Source organism: Saccopteryx leptura, chromosome X (genome assembly GCF_036850995.1).
Source record: "Saccopteryx leptura isolate mSacLep1 chromosome X, mSacLep1_pri_phased_curated, whole genome shotgun sequence".
Lineage (NCBI taxonomy): Eukaryota > Metazoa > Chordata > Mammalia > Chiroptera > Emballonuridae > Saccopteryx > Saccopteryx leptura.
In genome coordinates, this window is record NC_089516.1 from 28,461,640 (window position 1) to 28,473,442 (window position 11,803).

General features: G+C 36.9%; 1 pseudogene; it reads left to right on the top strand.

Moving 5' to 3' along the window:
• The first annotated feature begins 6,450 nt into the window (after nucleotides 1-6,450).
• Nucleotides 6,451-8,298, top strand: LOC136386258 (probable 18S rRNA (guanine-N(7))-methyltransferase pseudogene; annotated as a pseudogene).
• Nucleotides 8,299-11,803: the final 3,505 nt, after the last annotated feature.

An 11,803-nucleotide genomic window follows, 5' to 3' on the forward strand; every position in this document is an offset into this window, starting at 1 on the left:
AGAGAAGCAGATGGTCTCTTCTCTTGTGTGCTCTGATTGAGGATTGAACTTGGGATGTCCACACGCTGGGCCTATCCAATGAGCAAATCAGCCAGGGCCTAATTGTGCATTTTAAAATTATTGATAAATATGCTATGCCAAATGGTTGCAAAATCAGTTGAATGTTTTCTACTATTTAAATGTTTTTTAAAAGCTCAGTAAACTGGTTTAAAGATGATTTAAAAAATTATTTTCTTTAAAGCTCTCAAATGTTTTTTTATTTAATAAGCTTTTGTTTCTGTAAGAGAACGGTTATGATAATGTTTTATATTACTGCAGGACACTGGGAAATACTTGTACACTGAAGGCATATAATAAAAAAAATTATATGCCATTTTTTTGTAGCTCTCACTTTTGTATATTTAAAACTAAATTATCATTTCCAAGTTAAATTCTGCATTGATCAATCTAAAAAGTGAAGCATTTTTACTTTTCTGTAAGGCCTGGTCACGATACTTGGCATCCTTTATAACTGTCATGTACAAGAAAGTGAAAGACATTGGTGGTGAGAAACACATGACTATATGGGCTGACTAGAAAGACAGAGTGTAATCTGGATGAGTTACAGAGAAAAGGTGAAGAAAAGCTATGCAGTCCGCTCTCTGCTGTGTACCTTCGGCAGTTTTGCTCTGATTTGACGGCTCTGAAATTCAAAAACTAAACATTTTAAAACTTCTGTCAGGTTTTATGGGTAAAAATAATGTTAATGTGGGATGCTGCTTTTATGGGATTACTATATTTCACAGAAGTATCTGTGATAGCACTGTCCAATAGAATATGAGGCTCATACAAGATACCTTTAGTTACTATGCAATACAAATAAAATATGTAATTTTATAAAAAGGAAAGATAATCAATAGTTATCAAAAAGAGAATGGAAATAAATAATATATAAATTTATAAAAAGAGGGGAGGTGCCCTGGCCGGTTGGCTCAGTGGTAGAGCGTCGGCCTGGCGTGCAGAAGTCCCGGGTTCAATTCCCGGCCAGGGCACACAGGAGAAGCGCCCATTTGCTTCTCCACCCCTCCCCCTCTCCTTCCTCTCTATCTCTCTCTTCCCCTCCCGCAGCGAGGCTCCATTGGAGCAAAGATGGCCCGGGCGCTGGGGATGGCTCCTTGGCCTCTGCCCCAGGCACTAGAGTGGCTCTGGTCGCAGCAGAGCAACACCCTGGAGGGGCAGAGCATCGCCCCCTGGTGGGCAGAGCATCGCCCCCTGGTGGCCGTGCCGGGTGGATCCCGGTGGGGCGCATGAGGGAGTCTGTCTGACTGTCTCTCCCCATTTCCAGCTTCAGAAAAAGAAAAAAAAAAAAAAGAGGGGAGGTTCCCAAAATGGCAGGAAACTAAGTGGATATTACACTCACCGCCTCTCAGGACCAAAGTGGAGTTACAACTAAATTTAAAAACAATCATCCTGAAAAATCAAATCAAGGCTAAATGAGGAGTCTTATAACCAAAGATTTACAGAAGATGCCACATTAATACTGGTAGGAAAAGGGGAGACACAAAAAGAGCTGGCCCCACGTCGAGCTCAGGTTCTGGAAGGATATCTCAGCTGGGGCAGGTCCCCCCTGAGAAGTGTAGGGCCTAAACCCCAAGCCAGGCATCCCAGCCTGAGACATCAGAGCTGGGAAAATTATCCACATAGCATTCGGCTGTGAAAAGTGATGAAGATCATGTCTGCCAGTAAGAGACAGCAGTCTACAGGAATATGAGCACCCTCTTAAAGGTTCAACGCAATAATACTTCATATGTGGTTATATGCATTTTTAAAAATAACTCTATATGAATTATCCTGTGTGGTTGTTTTAGCATCTATGTGATGTAGTCATAGGTCTACCTGGTTTCACAGAGGACTCAATTAATGTTCTGAAATGCATTGTGACTTTATCAGCATCTCCATGATTAATCACCAAAGAATTAGAACTAGAACTGAGGGAAGCATTCTGAAGAATTCTGTGCTGTTATCTCTACCCTTTCACCTTTCCTGAAGCAATTTTGGAGGCATCAAGACAATCTGAATTGAGAAAAGTTTGGTAATTGTTTTAAATCTAGACTAATGCTAATGTGAACAGTCATTGTGAGATCTCACTGTGGACAGCCTCTGGCTGAGTACTCTGTATGCTTTGCTTCCTATCTTCACTGCATCTCTACAAAGGACTCTAATTACAATTTCTAACTTACAGATGAGGGGGATGGATGTCTTGGGTAGGTAACCAATAATGTCTGGTTTCAGTCAACTCTGAGAAAACTTAGAGCATGAAATATCGATCCTATGCAAAAAAAATTCATCATCTTACAGGCTAACTTGTCCACAGAGAAGTCTTAGAGATTCTGTTTGGGAACATGTGAACTAAATCAACTATCACCACTCACTTTGGGACGTGCCAAAGTGCTGTTTTAAAATGTCTGTATTATGGTTCATCACGGTGAAGGTAGGAATCTTGTATGGCAAGTTAGGACTCTTTTTTTTTTTTTTTTTTTTTTTTTTTAGCTTTAAGGGTATTAGAGTCTGACATTTGAATACTCTATAATCCTTGCATATTTTTATGTTAATGCTCCTGAGAGACTAGGTAGAGAGAAAGTTAATAGAGGTTAACTGGCAAGGACAAATTCTGAGAGTCTGAACAAATCTCTTCGTCTCAGCAGAGCATCACACACAAACTTAAAACAACACTAATTTATTGTAATCTTGTCTCACAGAAGTAGGTGACACTTGAACATCAATTAGAAGAAAGTGCTATGAGTTTTATTTGCCCAGAGTGATTTTATCCTATTAAGAATGGATCTTACAGAGTGAACACTCCATTTATGTAGTGCTCACTGAAATTAGAAAAGCTTCTGGTTCATTAGCTCTTCCATGAGGGTGGAAACTCAGATAGAATCTTTAATGTATGGTGGATTTTAGAACCCAAAAGACAACTAGATTAGTTTAGCTTGCAGCGTTATATGACACTAATGCTATGAAGGGGAGACATCTCTAAGATAGATGCTTGACTAGTAACAAGTTAATAACTTAAATTAATACTTCAAGCAGAATTAACAACCCCACTGGCAACAATTCCCTTTTGTTGTGCACTTGGCACACAATTTAGTTTAAGCAAATGGCATTTGAATGTTTTGGATCTCTTCTTTGTTTTTGAAAGGCATGGCCTTCCTTGACTTTAGAAATGATCATTTCTTTTTCTTTCTCTGAATATCTTTGATCACAATCATAACGTATGTCAGCTCAAAACATGGCATCAAGGGTTGACAAATCCAGTGTGCAATAGAGTAATGCCTATCAATGAGGCTTAAAAATGGTGTTTAAAAGTTTACCTCCTGTACTATCACCCAATCTAAATATTTCCAGCCCACCCTGATTTGTCAACTGATACCCTCTGGGTAAAGTATTATTTTCTAGAAGGCTTTTGCAGAATGACTATATGATATATAGATATATATATATATATAATATATAGAGTAAGAGACAGCAGTCTACAGGAATATGAGCACCCTCTTAAAGGTTCAACGCAATAATACTTCATATGTGGTTATATGCATTTTTAAAAATAACTCTATATGAATTATCCTGTGTGGTTGTTTTAGCATCTATGTGATGTAGTCATAGGTCTACCTGGTTTCACAGAGGACTCAATTAATGTTCTGAAATGCATTGTGACTTTATCAGCATCTCCATGATTAATCACCAAAGAATTAGTGACTAGTAACAAGTTAATAACTTAAATTAATACTTCAAGCAGAATTAACAACCCCACTGGCAACAATTCCCTTTTGTTGTGCACTTGGCACACAATTTAAAATGCATATAACCACATATGAAGTATTATTGCGTTGAACCTTTAAGAGGGTGCTCATATTCCTGTAGACTGCTGTCTCTTACTCTCTCTCTCTCTCTCTCTCTCTCTATATATATATATATATATAGAGAGAGAGAGAGAGAGAGAGAGGAGACAATATAGAGCTTGCCATTAAGTAGGCATCCAATAAATGTTTACTAAATTAAATGTTCATTAAGTGGCATCACTTTTAAGCATGTTAGTTTGGGTTAAACCATCAGGTTAAGGTCATAAAGATAAATCCAGTGAGGATGGAACTCAGCACAGAGGACTTTGTAAACAGAGAAAGAACACAGAACAGGAGGTATTTGAACACTGAGGACATTTAGCATCTACTAGCTATAAAACTGGAGAAACGTTAGCTGATCTCCTCAAAGATATCTGGTGCCGGGAACAGTGTATGGCAACATACAATATGGTCAGTAAATATTTGGGGTATAACAGAAGGTAAAATTTGTTCACATCAAAGTTTTGCACACATGTGTGATATACGGAGGTAGCAATACAAGTAATGATTACAGAGACGGAGAAAAAACAAATAAGCCAAAGAATCAGCCAAAAATAAGGGTCTTTCTGTAAAGATAAGCTAAGGAAGATAAATGGACTAAATATTCTGAAAGTGCAAAAGGAAAATATGATGAGTAGTGAGAGAAAGCAATTAAGATTTTCCTCTTACTATCTCCTGAGGACAGGCTCAGGTGTTCATCTTGTGTGTGAACAGTATTTGCCAACTACCATGTGGAGAATGTCTGTTTATTATCTCATTTAATGATGACAACAATTATGAAATTATACCTGTTATTATCTACATTTTAGAGATGAAAAAACCAAGGCACTGAAGTTCACACAGCTAACAAGGGACAGAGCTGGGATGTTAGCTTTCAGAGGTTTAAGGATGTTGGACACATAAATTTTGGGGATAAAATTCTAAGTGCAGTACAGTATGAAAGACAGAGGTTTAAGGATGTTGGACACATAAGTTTTGGGGGTATAAATTCTAAGTGCAGTACAGTATGAAAGACAGATCCTTGAACCTCAGGAGATGTTTTGATTCTTGAGGCATAGAGACACTTTGTGTACTTAGCACTCACAATGCAGAGAAGCAAAGGACTGAACAGATTGTCACTTGGGGAAGCCAAGGTCACAGGGAGAGTTTTAGCTTTCATATATCAGTACTATGTTTCTGCTGGTTATATATATATATATATACATATATATATATACATATATATGTATATATATGTGTGTGTATGTATGTATATGTATTTATAATTAAACATTTTCAATGTACCTCTAAAGGTGCTCACTGGGAGACAGTAACATCTGTGGGGTGACAGGTTAAGGGACAACATGAAGAAAAGAACGAAATCAGACAAACATTCCTAAGAAAGTAAAAACTTGCATACCATATTTAATCCTCAAATATAAATACTAAAAAGAAAGATAAAACTAAAAACAAAATAATGATTATTAACAACATTGGGAATTGAGATTTATATGGTCTCATTAAGTATGAGACATTTGCCCTATGTCAAATAGTTAGTGGATAGCAGAACCAGAATTGACCTCTGTGAAACTAACATTAGAATAAATAACAATGAATTTGTGTTGGGCTGGGTGATTATGAATTTTCTCTTCTAAATTTTTTTCTGTGGCTAATTAACTTTTAAAGTGAAAAGGAGAAAAGAACATATCAGGTATAGATCTAAATAGAAATGTCAGCACTGGCAAAATCCATATCATAGCAAGTTACCAGATTTGTTCCCAGCTAAAACCAGGGAGAAGAGAGTATTATTCCACAGGAAATGAGTTTGTGAGCAGCTGCTCTCCATTACCATGGCAACTCAGAGTTGTTGGATTTTTTTTTTTTTTTGACTTCCCTCAGATGCAGTACCAAAAAAACCCATGTTGGAAAAATGTGTCCAATCATTCAAATGCTCTTCTAAAAGAATTACAGTTCACAGGCCAATTCTTCATAGCCTCAGCCCTCTGATTAAGCTGAGGACAATAATAAGATTAAGGTGGGATATGCTTTGATTTAGTGAGCTGGCAATGGTGGAACTGTGAAACCTTGAATGTTATCTTGGCCCAGCACTGACCAGCTGTGGGACCATCGACAATTTCCCTGGTTTCTCTGAACCTTGGTTTCCTCATCTCTTACCTGTGGCTCAGTTGTCATTTGTCATGAGGACTCAGGAACACATTAGCATGCAAAATGCTTAGCATTGTTCCACGTCCCCAATGAGTGCTTAATAATATGATTGGCCCTATTATGGATTTTAATCATTTCTTCTATTCCTCCCACAAACATGTATAGATAGCCAACTTTGTGCCAGGCACTGTTCTAAGCACTGGGAATGCAGCAGAGAACAAAACTGATAAAATTTATGGGACTTACAGGCTGGTGGGGAGACACACAAATAAGATTTTAAAATAATGCATGTGTAATATTAGGTAGTGATAAATGCTAAAGAGAAGGAAATAAAGAGAGAGGTGTGAAGAGTCAGTATAGAGAGTCAACTTCTAGTTCACGTGCACAGGGAAGGCCTCTCCAAGAAGGGAATTGGAGTAAGGACATGCAGGAGCTAAGGAGCCAGGCTGAAATCTGGCTGAGGGGCATTTCAAGAAAAGCAACAGCAAAAGCAATGGTCCTGAGTTGGAGCTTGCCCAGCATGTCTGAGGATAATAAGGAAGTTGTCTTGTTGAGGTGAGTCTGAAGGGGGCAGAGAAGAAGTGGGGAGCTCTGTCAGGGACAGGAATTCAGACCAGAGGTGAGCTTAGACCAGGCTGGTGAAGGTAGGGACGCTGAGCATTGGTCAGATTCCTGACATCTTCTGTAGGTCGAGCTAACACAGTATGTGATGGAATAGCATAATCGAGAGAGACTTAAAGATCTCCGTGCTAATTTGCACTCACTGCAAAGCTGGAAATAATGATCCACTCATGGAGAGCACTTCAGAAATATTTAATTCTCAGAGTTGGAAGATCCCTTAACTCAGGGGTCTCAAACTCAACTCAGCATGTGGGCCACAGAGCAAGATCACAGCCGTTTGGCGGGCCGCACTAGGTCTACAAAAAGGCAACTGTTACGCAACACTTTTCTCACTGCAGTTGAAAACAAAAAAAAATCAGTACAACAAGCACAATCGTACATGCAGTTTACTCAGTGTCACAAAACGACCAGAAACTGTAGTTCGCATCACAACTGCTGTTAACTAAGCTAATATCTAGCTAGGATGCTAGAGAAATGAAAAATACAAGTAGGCCCCTAGGCTTACTTAATTTTATCCAAAATATTTTGAACTTCGTGGATTAGTCTGCGGGCCGCACAAAATTGTTCGGCGGGCCGCATGCGGCCCGCGGGCCGCGAGTTTGAGACCCCTGCCTTAACTCCTGCTTGTTAAGCCATGTTGTTAGTCCTTGTTTTCCTTGTAACCACGATCTGGCTTTCAGCAAATTATACTCCAACAATTTTCAGAGGAAAGCACTGCTTCTCAGGGCAATCAAATCTATCCTTATATAATTCTTATCATGAGTGTTACCTGTCTCTCTGAAGCATTATATGATAAATAAATATAAATATAAATATATGTTGGTCCATTTCACCTTTCCAATTTTTCAAGGATTTCTTTTTTGAATTTCTATTTTGATATTGAACATAGTCTATATCACACCCAATACTGTGATCTACACATAGAGGAAACCTTTCAGGCTGAATCCAAAGCACTAATACAAATAAAAATGGAGCTAAGGACAGGACTATGGAACTGCCCCAGTAGTAAATTTCTATCACAGTAATGCCAATTCATTTGTCAGCATCGATGTAGTCACAATAAATCGACCTATTAAAAATAACCTAATAATAATCCCAGAGCTGCCTCTGGGGGACATGGGTCAGAGCATCCCCTTCAAACTGGACTTCTTTTATGGTTGTATCAGTATTTCTGCTGTGCAGTGGCTCTGTAATGCTAACAAGAAGTCTGACATGCCTGCCAAATGCCCATACTGTGTTTGTTTTCCTCTGTTTATTTTGTGCTGGTTTGTGCAGCCCGAGCTGTTCTGCAGTTGTACCCTGAGAACTCGGATCAGTCGGAGGTGATTACAATCCCAGCTATCACAGGCTGACTTCACTGGTGGTGATGTGTTGGACTATCCTTACAATGCCTAAGCAAAGAGGTTCTACCTCTATTTGTTTTCTGGACCATTCACTTTTCTTTCAAAAGCTGAATGAAATTAAGGATGAAGAAGAAGCCAGGAAATTCACATTCACAAAAGAGAGGGTCCCTTAAAAGATTGTGAAGAGCAGGGTGGTGAGGAAGAGCAGTAAGAGGGTGCCGGAGAAGAAGGAACACCTTAGACATCAAGGCAAGGAAGTCACACCTGACATTCAGCATACCAGCTGCAAACGCAGGCCCCACTTCTAAGCAGTTAGATCAGGGGTCGGGAACCTTTTTGGCTGAGAGAACCATGAACGCCACATATTTTAAAATGTAATTCCATGAGAGCCATACAGTGACCCGTGTACCTTACACATTATCCAATAAAAATTTGGTGTTGTCCTGGAGGACAGCTGTGATTGGCTCCAGCCACCTGCAACCATGAACATGAGCAGTAGAAAATGAATGGATTGTAATACATGAGAATGTTTTATATTTTTAACATTATTATTTTTTTATTAAAGATTTGTCTGCAAACCGGATGCAGCCATCAAAAGAGCCACATCTGGCTCACGAGCCATAGGTTCCCGACCCCTGAGTTAGATGCATCAAATAGGATAGCTAAGGGTCCCCATGGGTATAAGCTGTGCCACTCAGCACAGGCACTTGCCTCTGGAAAGTTTTATATATTGATGTGTCTACTTCATTGTACACAAAATAGTGTTTATAGAAAAGTTCTGAAAATATTTCAAAGTGTTTTCTTCATTAGACAAGATTCCAAGAACATCTGATTTTGTTCTAAAAGCAATAAACCAATTTTGTGGGGGGGGGGGGAAATAACCTAAATTTAGCCAGTGGTTTTCTGATTCTGTTTTTCCCTAGGAGAATAATAGGACTTTATAATAGTGTCTGGAAATCCAGATATAGCATGCATTTTTATTTTATTAATTACTCTTAAAAATCAAATAAATTTGACTGTTTCTAATTTATTTAGTAACCACCTTAAGTTCTAGTGAGTAGGGCTCAACTATTCTTTTTTTTAATAAAATATTTTCCTATTAGACTAATGAGAAAACATTTTTTTTCCAACTTTTACAAAGGTACATTTTACATACAGACAAATTCACCCTTTTTAGTGTGTAGATCTGTAAGTTTTGACAAACATACATAGTTGTATAACCAAAACCTAAGTATATTATAGAGCTGGTTCATTAACCCCAAAATGCTATCAAACTCTATTGTATTCAACCTTACCAACACACCCTGGCTACTTTTGAATTAATCAAGCAAACAATACAATTAAAGAATGGGGCAAAGATTTGAACAGATACTTCTTCTAAGAAGACATACAAATGGTTAACAGATATATGAAAAGAGGCTCATCCTCACTAGCTATTCGAGAAATGCAAATCAAAACTACAATGAGATACCACACCACAGGTTAGATTGGCTATTATTATCAATGAGACTGGTAATAACAAGTGTTGGAGAGGCTGTGGAGAAAAAAAGAACCCCATTCATTGCTGGTGGGAATGTAAACTGGTACAGTTATTATGGTAGTTCCTCAACAAATTAAGAATAGAACTACCATATGACCCAGCAATCCTTCTACTGGGTATCTATCCAAAAACTTAAAAACATTGGTACATAAAGATACATACACCCCACACCAGGTTCATCACAGCATTAATCATAGTGGCCGAGACATGGAAACAACCAAGGTGTCCCACAATAGAGGATTGGATAAAAAAGATGTGATATATATATACACACACACACACACACACACAATGGAATACTATGCAGCCATAAGAAATAATGACCTATTACCATTTATGACATGGATGGACCTTGAGACCATTATACTGAGTGAAATAAGTAAATCAGAAAAAAACTAAGAACTATATGCTTTCACACATTGGTGGGATATAAAACTGAGACTCATGAATATAGATAAAAAGTGAAGTGGTTACCAGGACTAAGGGTTTGGGAAGAGGAGGGTGGGAGGCAGGGGAGCAAAGTATAAATATATGGTGACAAAATAATGACTTGACGTTGGGTAATGGGCACTCTACACAACAGTTGAAATGCTATAGAAATACTTACCTGAAATCTATGTACTCTTATTGATCAATGTCACACCATCAAATTTAATTTTCTAAATAAAATTAAAAAAAGAAAAGAAATGAATAAAATCTGGAGAGAACATAATTAATCAGAGGAGTTATCAGATTGCCTCCCTAAACCCTCACTGTGAGCATTGTCAGAAAAATACATATTTTAGGAGAAATACTGATAAAAATGCTTTATAACCTTTGTCTCAATGTGAGTAGGATATATCATCATGCCAGAAAACATAAAAGTTAAGCCAAAAGTCTTTTCAGGGAAAAAACTCACTCAGACTACTAATTAGATTGGCAAAATGATCTATGTGACACTGGAACAGAAAAGACTTACTTTATGGGGGAAGATTGATGACAGAGTTACTTTGAAATATTTCTCTCTTTTATACAAATCATTGCTTGCAACTTCATAAAGTGTTTTACTTATCTTGAATATTTAATTTGCAAAATTATACTATTCTTCTATTTTATCTGATATTTTATTCCATACCAATTCCATGCTCCAGCAAATCTATGGAATATTGAAGTTTTCTGCAAAGGAGTTCTCATAAAAAAGAAGAGGTCACCTGCCTTCTAAGACTAAAAGTATTTCCAGACCCATATAAAGCAGGTTTAAAGAAAATATCACCTTTAAATCAGCTAGCAGAATCAAGGAAATGTTTTTGGTGAAAGGGCTTACCCGATACTCTTCAAATTTCACTGTCAGCAACCACAATCATTTATCTAGAGAACACTGAATCCAATTAATTTAAAATTGATGATAATGACAATAACAATGACAATGAAGTAATGAGTCTTGGCCTAGTTTTTGAAATAAGAAAATTTAAGAAAAAGGTAATTCATTCACTAAACAAACAAACAAACAAATAAAAACACTTATTGAATGTTGATCTTTTCTGAGTCTTGAGAACAAGAAATAAAATCAAGTATGTCCTATTCCAGCTAGAGTAGAGCAAGATTTAGAAAAATGGGCACCCAGTAGATAGCAAATATTACATCAATTCATCAGAAATAGGTGAAGCCAATTTTTTGGCTAAAAGCTTTTATTCTCATATCATTATATTTAAAATGAGAGATTTAATACTGCATGCATATATTTTTAATTATTTAGAATTATATTTTATTTTTGTTACAACTGGACAGCATTAGCTATTTTCACTAAGGATAAAATTATCTTACATGGATCTTGTTGCAAAGTTTGGATCAAAGCATGCTTAAAACATTTTTCTCCTGATTTTCAATTTGACAATATAGTTCTGAGTTTTAAAAAAAAATTCTGATTTATATTTCTTCATTTTTATTTATATTTTTTCAATTATACTGATGTACTCATATAGTGTATAACATAAAACACAAAGTAATTAAAACAAAAGGTATTCTGGAATTGAGACCAACCATATCCATCATATCAATAAATGTCAGTAAGTTTAAATTGACTAAAAAATAGATATTTTATAATTAGTTCCTAAAGAAAAATCCAAAAGACAAGATAAGAACCATACCTAAATTGCAGTGATTGAAAGTTTAAAAATAAAGAAATGAATCAAGATTTACCAAATAAATGGAGACAATATAAAAACAGAAGTTATCTTGGAAGCAGACACTGAAGAATACAAGCAAAAAAAATATTAATGGAAATAAATAAGGAT